At 37.8% G+C, this 13,141-nt stretch overlaps 1 long non-coding RNA gene across 2 annotated transcripts; it reads left to right on the forward strand.

Annotated features, from left to right (window-relative positions):
* The first annotated feature begins 529 nt into the window (after positions 1–529).
* LOC127410920 (uncharacterized) lies at positions 530–7,357 on the forward strand. Of its 2 annotated transcripts, XR_007892182.1 has the most exons (4): positions 530–748; positions 1,489–2,665; positions 5,157–5,288; positions 7,132–7,357. It is a non-coding gene; the product is annotated as an uncharacterized LOC127410920 (long non-coding RNA). The 2 variants fall into 2 exon arrangements; XR_007892181.1 differs by having other exon boundaries at positions 5,157–7,357.
* The last annotated feature ends 5,784 nt before the right edge of the window (positions 7,358–13,141 follow it).

A 13,141-nucleotide genomic window follows, 5' to 3' on the forward strand; every position in this document is an offset into this window, starting at 1 on the left:
GAACAGTGACCAGATCTCAGAAGGTCCAAAAAGGACAGAAAGGCAGCATAAAAATAGTCCATATGTGTAACATGTTCTGCAGTGTCTGTCTATGGACATGTGAAATGTAGGTTTGGTCTCTTGTCTTAGTTCTGTTCCTTCTCTGATTGTCTCCCACCCGTGCCTTTGTTAGGCATGTTTGCTCCTGTGTATATTTTGCCCTCGTGCTCTGTATTTGTCGGTTCTTGTCTTTTTATAGGCTGTAAAGTTTGTTCTTGGTTTTTGTTTTCTTGTGTTTGGTTTTGTTTAGTTTCATTAAAGTTGCTTTTTAGATCCACTCCCTTGTCTTGTGTCTCCACATGTGTTATAGAAGACTGCCTGAGTCCCCGGCCACCTTGACCACACTGCCTGAGTACCCAGCTACTATATTAATGTCCACTATTAATCTCTTTTGACCAGCCACAACTAGTAGGTGGCTGAATGTGAAATTGAAAGTCACACCAGAATGTGGAAGTGAAAGCATAGATTTATGGTAGAAAAGGACTTAAATATCGATCTGTTTCTCACACACACCTATCATATTGCTTCTGAAGATATGGATTTAAGCACTGGAGTCTTATGGATTTGATAAAGTTTATGCTGCCATAAAGTCTTTTTAGGACCTTTTGCATTCTGGTCACCATTCACTTGCATTGTGTGGACCTACAGAGCTGAAATCTTAATTTGTCCTCAGTAGAAGAAAGTCATACACATATGGGGTGGCATGTGGGTGAGTAAATGAGAGAATTTTCATCTTTGGGTGAACTATCCCTTTAACAATTGACTTAATTTTTATGAAAATATGTCCTTAATATGATGGTCATTAACAAATAAAATTGTCCAAGGTGATAAAAATTAGAAATCACAATGTCAAGTTCTTAATTTAATCTTTGTCCAATTTGGTTTATTTTCAAAAAACATAGCATTTAAAAAAAAAAAAAAAATGTATGACTTTAAAAATTGTATGTGGTGTAACCAAGTAAAAACCAATAAAGTACTTTCCTTGAACCTTAAATACATGAGATTTTCAAAAATGTTTTTGAACACATTTAAGGTTAAAAATATTTTTATAAATATCATGAATTTCAGTATCATGATATTCAAGTTCTTACGGTTACTCATGACCTGAACAAAGTGTGCCTTTTCATAATGTCTATCAAATTTTTTTTTTTTTTTTTTTGTCTTGAGGGTCTAAAAGGGTCTTCTCTGTTTTATGGTTTTTAACAACATAAACAACAAAATGGCTCCTAAATGTTGGTTACACCATGACTTCAATTTGGTGAACAAAGTTTAAGTATGAATCATACAATATTTTAAAATGCAATTGATTCGCTGCTAATTATTTATATATATATTATTCTGCACTGCTCATGCCAACAGTTCTTTTTTTCTAAAATATCAGCTTTTAATGTTTTAATTTTACTTTCTCTGGACAGTTACACCTCTACTTTTTCTAACTTTAAGCCCCAGAAAAAATATCTAAATGATGATGACTGAACCCCAGTCATTGGAGCACGTGTCGTGGCCAATGGGCCAGGATGCCGGGTCGCTATTCATTTCAAGTGCCGAGACCTAGGGAGGGGAGTGCGTTGCGACTGCCAGGACTGTCACCTGACCTTCCCCTGTCTTCACTACTCTTTCCTTCACATAGCCCTTTTCACTGCAAAGGCCCCAGATTTCCCTTTGTTTTGGACATTTTAAATAAATGCCTCTCTGAGGCCTGACGCCACACCCACTGTCTGTCTCTTGCTCACCCCGCCACAAAGTATTGTCAGATTTTACTACTTATTTGAAATATGTTCTTTTATCGTAATCTTGACCAACCATTTGAGATTTTCGGTCTTTCCCCATTCAAGTAGATATGAGCTGCACTTTCATAACGCTTGTTTACATAAAAAAATAGCAGCCCAAACTGCCCAAGAGCGTTCCAAAGACGGCAGCCGAGTGGACTGACTTACCTTGAAAAAGAGACTTTGTTGAAAGGATCCGGAAATACCATTCTAATTCCTTGTTTACATTTTTGAAATGGTTTATATTTAAGAACATGTTCACAATATTGCATAGCCTTTTGTACCCAAACTTATCTCAAATAAAAAAGGTGACAGGAGATCAAATTTTAGAACAATGGTCTGCTTGGTCTGCTCCCAGTGGTTGAAGCTGGAAGTCCAGTTGAACATATGCAGACCTTCATGTGGTGCACTACGTAAGAGCAAGACATGAGCTGCATGAACAACGTCCAAATGAAAAATTTGTGTAGTGATTTACATTAATATACTCTTAACCCGAACCATAAACCTAACCATAACAGTACTGATACCAAAACTGAGTTCTTTCTACTTTGCAAATGTAGTGTCTTGGTAGCCAGCGAACAAAAGGGAGGTGACGTCACAGGCACAGCGGGGGCGATTTTCAGGATATGAACATTCACCACATGTGGTGCACTTGTCTGTAATTAGGCAAATCAGGTCCAAATTTGAAAATAACTTTGCCTGTGAGATCATATTGTTGTACCTTTATTTCTTAATTGTAACCCAGATTAAAGATTTCAGTGTATGTACAGTATGTTAATGTGTGCAGACTTATTTCTGTCCAAACATTTACTTTCTTATTCACAGGTATATAATGAAGACAAGAGTTCAAGTTTAAGGTATGTTCCTAAATAATGATTACTGCTACAAACTTGTTTTATGCCTGTTGTGTGCAATCAATGTATCACACTGTAGAGAGAAGCATGCGGCTGTCCCTCCAGTGCCGAGGGCCTAAGGAAGAACTGCTTCATCTGTAATTATGTATGATTATGTGTCTCATTGAGTGGGAGGGAAGACTCGCACTGATTTATATAATTATTAATCAACCCTTTCCATAACCCACTGCTGGTAGCCAAGTACAGTGGAATCCCTCATCAGCTCATAATGTAAGAATTCTGATGAAGTGTTGACAGTCTTTTACTATATTACATTTGTAACGTTCACAAAGCAATCCATGCTCAAATTGCTTCTCAGATTGTGAGTGTCACACTGAAATGATCAGGAACATATAAATAAAAAATGCACTTCCGGTGCTATTTCCTAACACTGGGATCCTTCAGAAAGATATGTAGAGGGCAGGTGCTACACACAGCCAGGAACTGTGCATTTTTTTTTTTTTTCATATTTTTATCATATTTACAGTCAGTGCTGACTAAAATTGTAGTCATTAACAGTCTCTTTGATTTACATTTGAAAATTTCATTTAATTGCTTTTATTTTTGGATTACTTATGACCTAATTCTTGTTTATTTGTCACAGGGATTTCAGTAGGATAAGCTGGTACCATTCTGACAATGTTGCTTAAATGCATTTCAGTCATGACAACTTTCGGAAACATTTAGCATGTAAATGTGGGTATGACATATTAATAGGATATTGGTCTTGGCGGACTAGATGTGGTAATGCTGCTGGTGCTGCAGAGCAAGTATGAGACTTGCCACTGCTAGAAAATACACATACATACTGAGTTATCGTGTGGACATGTTGCTGCACATAGGGCTGGCCGATATGGCCAAAATAAAGAGGCAGCGTGTGTGTAGCGGGACAGGGCTTAAATGAAGCGTGAGAGGTGCTAGAGAAAAATATTCAAGAATACAGCGCAGAAAGATCAGAGCTGGTGTACACAGCATTGTTGTTTTGTCACGCTTCTCACTAGAGACAATGAAAGGACGCAACCATCATCATGAAGTCTTGTGGTCCGGTTGGAATCAATCCAGGGTCTGGATGCGGTGACAGGCGTAGCCTAATCGTTAGCGAGTTAGCTATCATTAGCAACTTCATACAGTGTAAAAGAAGCCAAACTGCTTGCGTTTTTAGCGACATGCACCTGATCGTCTAGATGTAGAACATGGGCTAAATATTGAAAATAGCTGAAAAGCTTATAGATATCGTGGATTTTTTTTTTGTTTTTTTTGTGATAAATATTGAGATCGTTTTATCGTGCAGCCCTAGCTCCACATATGAACAAAAAGCAAAACACGCTGCTCTGAGCATGTATTACATGCTGCTGCGCAAATACACATTAAAACCATCCCCCAACAAAGCAGGGAAGCTGCAAAAAATGCATAAAACAAACACAAAACACAACCCCCCCAACCAAACAGATCTATCACCAAGTCTTGTGTACTGCTGCTCCGAAGAGCCATGTGCACTGAGTGTATGCTAGCTAAGTGTGCCTTGACCAATGGTGTAATGCTAATGAACTAAATTTCTGTGTGCCTCGGCTTGCTTAAGCAGAAATGGCTTAAACAGTGATTTAATTCATAATGTGTACCTGAGCCAGGAAAGCTCAGATTATTTAACTAGTGACTTAGACTAGCTATGTGTGGATTTATTTAACCTCAACCTAAAATAGCGATGTGTGCCAGATTTAGCTAAGGCTTACTTTGTTAAAGATGCACTTCTATGTGTCATGGCCAAAAGCAGACCTTACCATACAAGCTGACAGAAGAAAAAGCCCAAGCAAGCCACCTGAGCAAATAGCATTTTCAGAGGAAAAACTCTCAAAGCGAGTGGCTAACAGATAACAAGTCAAAGAACCTATCAACTTGTGCCATATAGAGTTGCATGGCCGAATTTTGGTCATTAAAGAACTTATTTAATGGATCAAAATATGAGAAATATATATAATTATGTGTGTGTGTGTGTGTGTGTGTGTTTTCTGCACTATTTCCCTGTTTCTTAGTGAAATAAAGGCACTTAATGTTCTTACTCAGGCAGTTTTGGCATTACAAGTGCCATCCATGTTTGGTTTACAGATCAGGGCCTCATTTCCCAAAAGCATCGTAAGCCTAAGTAGATCATAGAATCCATCTTACGATTCATTTTAGTTTTGCAGCCCATTTTCCCAAAAGCATTATAACTGAAGTAGTCTTTGAAAATGCTCGTAGATTTACGAGTGCTCTGGAGTACTCATTCAGTGTAAAGAGCATCATTAGCACAGACTTATTCAGACACCTGTGGGACAAACATGAAATTACACCTGATACAATTTAAATACCTATAGCTACAATTTATGCTAAAACTTTAATATCAGGATACCTATGTTTGTCACAGTTATTCTCTGTTCTGTGGACTCTTATTTTGATATGGTTTTTGTGTCATCCTTAGTTTCCCCTGGACTACACTTCCCATAATGCACTTCCTTCATCACTGCCATCTGTTCCCAATCCACCTCACCTGTTCTCTGTTCCCTCCTCAGCACCTTTGTGTATAAATACCCTCCAGTTTTCTTCATTCCTGGTCAGTTCTTGAAGTGTTGCATTTAACCCTCTGGGGTCTGAGGGTGTTTTGGGCCCTGGAGAAGTTTTGACATGTCTTGACATTTGTGCTTTTTTCAGTTGCTTAAAAACATATTAATGGCTAAACTCTAACACTGTATTCAGCACAAACTGGGCTACAATAATATGTGAACAACATGTATGTACATGTTTGTATTTCTGAGAAAATAACGTTTATGCGTGGTTTTTGAAAAAACAAAAATTGTAAGTCACTGAAATAAGGCCATATATCACATACTAGACATTTGTTCACAAGACTTTTGTGAACTGGATCATGTAGCCTGGAGGTTTTGCTACAAAATGATGTGAAACCATCCTGATCACTCATTCATACAAAACAATATAGTCATTTAACTTTTGTAAGACACTTTAAGTGTTAGAAAGACCATATGCGAGGAGGCGTGGATGATCATGAATATTGATATGATTCACACCTGAGGAGACAAAGACCCCTCCCCTGAGAGAGAATGAATGTGAGGAGACTTAATGATTGAATGTATTATCTGACTATACATTTTCTTTACATAAAGACTTAAACTTTAGACCAACACTACCGTTTAAGAATTTATGGATCTGTAAGATTTTTTTAATGTTTTTAAAAGAAGTCTCTTCTGCTCACCAAGGCTGCATTTATTTGATCCAAAATACAGCAAAAACAGTGATTGTGAAATATTTTTACAATTTAAAATAACCGTTTTCTATTTGAATATATTGTCAAATGCAATTTATTCCTGTGATCAAAGCTGAATTTTCAGCATCATTACTGCAGTCTTCAGTGTCACATGATCCTTCAGAAATCATTCTAATATGCTGATTTTCTAATATGGGCATATTTACAGCACATTTACACCCGAACAGATATTTGCAAGCACAAGCTTCATTGATGATAATGAGGCAGCATAAACACTAGTTAAAATATAATCTAAACATTCATATTATTTTTATATCATATTACATATCATATTTATATCATACAGCATACAATTTAAATACCTGCTTTAGCCGAAACATTTAAATGTAACTAAAACTTGCCTATAAGGATATATTGCAAATGTCAATACTCTGAATCCTGGCTGGCAAGTCTGGAAATAGTCCAGCTAGTAAAATATGTACATGTTTATATAAAATAGCATGTCAACTAATGTAAGTAAAACTAAATGACTTACTCATCCGGAATTGTATCCTCGGCTGGATCAAGTCGCTCTTCAAAATGACTCCGCCTTCCACAGCTCCGCCCCCAGAGTCTTCCACTGCTTCGCCGGCCTCCGAGCCTCTCCCGGCTCCGCCTGCCTCCGTCGACACTTCCTTGGCTCCACCCTCAATCCCTGGATCTCCCCCTCCTACGCCTCTGCCCATTCCACCACGCTCTCCATTATCTATGTCTCAAAACCCTAATCCTCCTGTGGCTCTGCCAGCTCCTCCTCTGGTTCCTTCCCTTGAGATCCAAATCCTCCATTCTCCTGTGGCTTCATCTCCGGACCCATCTCTGGCTCCACCATCGAGACCTCAAGTCCCTTCTCTGTGGCTGCCTACTGGGCTCCTGATCCAGTCCCTGCTCTGTGGCTGCCTCCTGACCCAGTTCCTGTCCCGCGGCCTAGGCCCCTGGATCAATTCCCAGCCCTGAAGCCACCCCCCAGGCCTTCTGATCATCTTCTTTGGATCCTTCCTCACCTTCTGCATCACCCTACCCTCCTCATCCGTCTTTGGGGTACCAGGAGTCGCCCTTTGGGAGGGGGGTGTTAATGTCACAATTATTCTCTGTTCTGTGGACTCTAATTTTGATATGGTTTTTGTGTCATCCTCAGTTTCCCCTGGACTACACTTCCCATAATGCACTGCCCTCATCACTACCATCTGTTCCCAATCCTCCTGACCTGTTCTCCGTTCCCTCATCAGCACCTTTGTGTATAAATATCCTCCAGTTTTATTCATTCCTTGTCAGTTCTTGAAGTGTTATGTTTAATGGATATGTTGTGATGTTTAGCGTCATTGTTTGTTCCAATCCAGCGTTTATTATTAAAAGTATCTACTCCCGCGTATTCTCTCTTCCATTCCTTGAACCAACGTTACAATGTTTTATTTTTATTTTAACGGTCAAGTCTAATAATAATAATAATAACGAAATGCATAAAATAGTCTATATAAATTGATGAATATATTAAGTAAACAAAGTTATTTGTGTGGACTAGTTGGTAACAGCAAAGTGGTGGCATAGCTGAGGCAGACAAATGTATAAATTAAAATCAGAGAGAGAAAAGTCAAATACTTCATGAAAATCATCAGTGTATATATATATTGGCTCATCATCCTTGTCTCCGCTTCCTATCTGAAACCCAAAGGCGCTCTCGCCAGCACTACAAGTTGTCGCACTGTAAATGCAGTATTGCTGTACCATTATCAATTTTGGGAGTAAAGAGCAAGCGCATCTAAACGTCTCCTTATTTAGCGGTGCGTGATAACACGGTGAACCTCTTAATATTCTATGAATGCTTGTAATTAGCAGGATCATACAAAAGGCCTCCACTGTCTTCACTAATCTTGGAAGTTTTCATATCGAGAGAAATTTGTGAAAACAAAATATTACACATGCACACAGGGTTGGGGAGTAACGGAATACATGTAACGGGAATATGTATTTAAAATACAAAATGTAAGTAATTGTATTCCACTACAGTTACAATTTAAATCATTGGTATTTAGAATAGTTACATTCAAAATGTATTTTGATTACTGAAGAGATTACTTTGCATTTTATTGTCATTCGTTTCTTTTAATATTTAGTCCTTTTCAGATGGAAAACATTTATACATATAAACGATGCAATCCAAAGTGCATTTGAACAGCGGTGAAACACTTTGATGTGTTACATTCATATGACCAGACAGAAGTAAGTCTGGAGCAGAAGAAATAGAAATAAACCTTGTGTAAATTGTCAGCTTTACGCTAAGCTAAAATGCTATTTCTAGCCATTTTACATGCACATGTTACCAGGCACAATCATATTTTTTTATCAAGAAAATTCACGTTGGATCATTTCTTTTTTTTTTCTAGTAAGACCTTTGATATTAGAGCAAAAATCGTATTAATGATAATTTTTGTATTGTTTTCCTGTAAAAATATCTAAAAACCCTTAAAACAAGATCAATTATCTTGTTTTAGAAACAACACTGCATAAGATATTTAGGTTTTTCAGAGAATGTATTTTTAACATGTGTATTTTGTCTTACTGTACTGGCAGAATTTTTATAGTGAAAACAAGTGAAAAAATCTACCAGTGCTGAAGAAGTAATCCAAAGTATTTAGAATACATTACTGATCTTGAGTAATCTAACAGAATATGTTACAAATTACATTTTACAGCATGTAATCTGTAATCTGTAGTGGAATACATTTCAAAATTAACCGTCTCAACCCTGCATGCACACCTGATTATGGCAGCAGAATGTGTAAAAGTAGATCGTTATGCACAAAATTATTGTAAAACAATATGTAAATATGTAGTTAATTAGGTCGAATATTTAAGAAAATATTTTTAGACAAATATTAGCGAATTACAAATGATTGTAGTTACGCACAAATATAATGAAGTTGCACTATACAGTCACATTTCGGCCCTGTCACATGGACAGCGACTCCATTAAGTAGCACTTAAAGCGCATCCTCGCTCGTTCATTAAGTGCAGTTTGGGGAAATGCACATAAGAAATAACAAACGTTTGTAGAATCGCTTGTAGAAAATGCTCTTAACCACTAAGATACATCGTTATTTGGAAACGAGGCCCAGACCAGTTATATTTGTGAAAGAAAAAATAAAATTTGAAGCTTAGTACAAAAACTATTCCTGAAACTAAAGCTAACTTTACTGCACTAATGAATTCGGTTAGGCATTTATGTTTGGATTACTGCTCTATCTTCTGTGTAATTATAGCCAACCAATAGCTCATGCCAGGTCTGTGTACAATTCTGCAACACTCCTTACCTTACAAAACACTCGTGGACTTAGCGAACATACTGTGTAACAGCTGCAGCTGATTTAGAATGAAACATTTAACAAGAAGAAAATAAGAGGGATCCATAAATTATGAACAATTTACTGCAGTTGCCTGATTAAAATGTTATTATGTAATCCATACAAAAGTAACTATAAACTGTAAAGTACGAGTATTTCAAAATGTAATTTAATTTACTACAAGTGCTAGGTTTTTGTAATGTGATTACATAATACAGATTACATGGATTACTTTCTGCTTGGAGCAAAGTTTGTGAACACTGAAAGGGAAAATTAACTTGTACGTAAACGTGGCGGTTACATGTTAATGTTTCACATTTCTGACATCAGAAATCCAAGGAATTCAGAACAAGCCATATTTTCAATAAATACTCTTTTTAGAATGGGGAGGAAGTTTTGAGGTCTGAAAGTTAAAGTTTGTATTCATATAGTACAATGAACTCTATCATCATTCATAACTCTTTGATTGTTCATGGCCCTTTACCAAAGGGGGTGATGCAGTAAAATGCATTAATTGATACTTTCATAGTAGTAAGTAGCAGACCCTTGACCCCTGTGATTTTACTAATGACACTGATGACAAAGGCATGATCTATTGATCTGACATGTTTAATGTAGTTCAGTGTTGAATACTTTTCTTGCTTATAAATATCCACAGAGCTGCAGGGAGTTTATAAGGCAGCACAAGGTCATTCTCAATCAGAGACTAACTGTAAACCTTATGCATCATGATGGCAGTTTTCTGTGTGCGGGTGTGACTTCTGACTGTTTTAGGAATATTTTATGGCCATAATAAAACTCATTCATCCTCAACAATAAAATTAATTCTCCTTCAACACCCTTTTGTGACCTGTCATGACCTGTTTTTTTGTTTTTGTTTTTAAGTCATGTTTCATGTCTGTAGAAGGACATGATGTGCTGTCTTGTTGCCTCATGAAAGTAACAGTTAAGAGCATCTGAAATAACATCTTCGACTAGATGTTTTCCCAACATGAGATTATTTGGGGTGTGAACCCAGGACTTGTGTGTGTGTGTGTGTGTGTGTGTGTGTGTGTGTGTGGCCTTGGCTATCAGGCTGGGAAGCGTCTGTGGGATCAATATGCTTCATCTCGCTCTGCAAAGTGGAAACGGGCCCAGCTCAGTGATTTAGAGCCTCACTGGTCCACAAACACACACACACTCATTCTGCTCTCTTGGCCCCCTGCTGTATGAAGATAGCCCTGGAACGGCCTCACAATCCTGACCCGCTGTAAAGGGCTTTCAGAAAGTAGGGTGACACCCATTTCCATAGAAGAGCCTCTAATTAGAGAAGCTGCATGGGTGCACAACTCTGTGCACAAGTGAATAATAGATGCAATTTGTCTCAATAAATGCCCCTGTGTAAACTGGTGACACTGTGAGGAGAGGAGGCAAGACAGAGGAAGCAAGAGGAGAGATGAAGTGATATTTAGCTCAGACTGAGAGATGGTGATTCCTCACTGTTATCTCATTTGGTATGGATCAGTCAGAGGTCCAGAAATTTGTGTCAAAAAGTGTTTTTCTGTCATTCTGCCTGACCTGTCAAATGCTAAAAATTGGCAGACTTTTTTGAAGGGATGCATTTTTTATTTTATTTTTTCATGTATCAAATTATGCCTGCAGCATGAAATAGAAACATTATGAGAAAATAACATTTGGGACTGATCACTTTAGTTTCTTTTTACCACAGAATTATCCAACTTCAAGTTAATGTAAAATGCAATCTGTGTAGTACAATATGCATTGTGCAAATCTTTTTCTAATTTTAGCTTAGACAATAATTTGTTTCATAATTCACATTTTATTATTACTCTTTTACAGGGTATTTACGTTTTAAGTCAAACATTTGGAAAGAATGACTAATTTTTTCATTATTACTAGTATCCAAATTTTAGAATGACAGTAAAGTCTTTAAAACTATGATATAGCACTATTGGAAGTAGTGGAATTAGTTAGGGACAAAAAAGAAAAGAAAAGAAAAAAAAAGTTCAACAAATCAAAACCTTATACTTTAGCTTCTGCATTCTCTCAACCAACTTTTTTTTTTATTTTTTTATTTATTTCACACATTATACATTTTGCACATATACAGTGAAATTCTTTTTTTCACATATCCCAGCTAAGCTGGGGTCAGAGCGCAGGGTCAGCCATGATACGGCGCCCCTGGAGCAGATAGGGTCAAGGGCCTTGCTCAAGGGCCCAACAGTGGCCCTTGAGCAGTGGCATCTTTGCAGTGCTGGGGCTTGAACCCCCAATCCCAGGTGGGAACTTGAGGTCCCACGTGGGATACATTTTATACAATTTGATGGAGTTCCAATTTATGCTGTCACTTGTTGGCTGCTTTCCCTTCACTGTCTGTTTCATAAGTAAATAAATAAATACAATTTCATAACATTTTAATTTTCGATTTAATTTTTACACAAATGTATAAATTTGCTTCAGAAGACATTCATTGATAGACTCGAGTAGCATGGATTACTTTTATGCTGCCTAAATGTGACTTTTGGACAGTTAAAGTGCTGGCACCCGTTTGCTTGCATTATAAGGACCTGACAGAGCTCTATATTCTTCTAAATACCTTTTAACTGTGTTGTGCTGAAGAAAGACATACACAGCTGGGATGGTATCAGGGTGAGTGAATATTGAGAGAATTTTCATTTTTGGGTGAAAAATTCAATTAAGCTCAATCAACAGCATTTGTGGTTTAATGTTGATGACCACAAGTTTTATTTTAACTCGTCCTTTTTATAAAAAAAAAAAAAAAAGAAATCAAGAAACGTACAATGGAAGTGAACGGGGCCAATTCTGGGGTCAACTATTGGTTTCATCAGGTGCATCATTTCATCAACAGATAAAATAACGCAAACCAGAGTGGGGGGCCTCCAACTGGTTTATGAAACAGGCCTTTAAATGGCAAAGGCTGCCCCTGGTTCAACATCAGCAACAGTCACTAGAAGCTCAAATTCCCAGCACTTGTTCCCTGTTGCACTTCTAATGCATATGCAGACTATAATGTATCATGATGTCATCTTACACAAGGTGTAGGAATCTTTACCCACCTCTCGTACTCTACAGGAGTGGCTCAGTTTCTATTTGCATCGGTGAAGAAGATGAATAAGTAGCACCTCTTAATGAGGGCACTGATTACACAAAGCGCATCATCAATCAGCAGGAGCATTTCTGCTTTAATAGAGCTAGACAAATGCAAAAGAGGTCAAACTGAGAGCTGCTCAAACAAAGAGCCTCCCAGCTTTTATTAGATTCTCTCCGCAATGTTAATATGCATTGCAATGTTAAAGAGGCCCTATTATGCTTTTTAGGATTTTACCTTTCCTTTAGTGTGTAATATAGCTGTTTGTGCATGTAAAAGGTCTGCAAAGTTACAAAGCACAAAGTCCACACCAAAGGGAGTTGCTCTCTCCCACAGAAAACACTGCTCCTGAACTGCCAGAAACGCCTTGTATTTTAGTCAGGCCAGTACTTCCGTGACATAGCTACGTCACTATGTAAGACATCTGCATAATGCCCGCCTCAGGAATGCACTGCTCAGGAAGCCTCGGGAGCTGAAACTCGGTTATGGTAAGGGGCGTTACATTTCCAACACACGCTCTAAGCGGTTGACCAATCACAACAGACTGGGCAAGCTGACCAATTAGAGCAGACTGGGCTTTTCGGAAAGGGGGGCTTTAAAGAGACAGGAGTTACAACAGAGCGTTTCGGACAGAGGGTGAAAAGAGTTGCTACAGCAATGTGCAGTATGAGAAAAATAACGTGTTTTTTGAACATTAA

Source organism: Myxocyprinus asiaticus, chromosome 20, assembly GCF_019703515.2.
Source record: "Myxocyprinus asiaticus isolate MX2 ecotype Aquarium Trade chromosome 20, UBuf_Myxa_2, whole genome shotgun sequence".
Lineage (NCBI taxonomy): Eukaryota > Metazoa > Chordata > Actinopteri > Cypriniformes > Catostomidae > Myxocyprinus > Myxocyprinus asiaticus.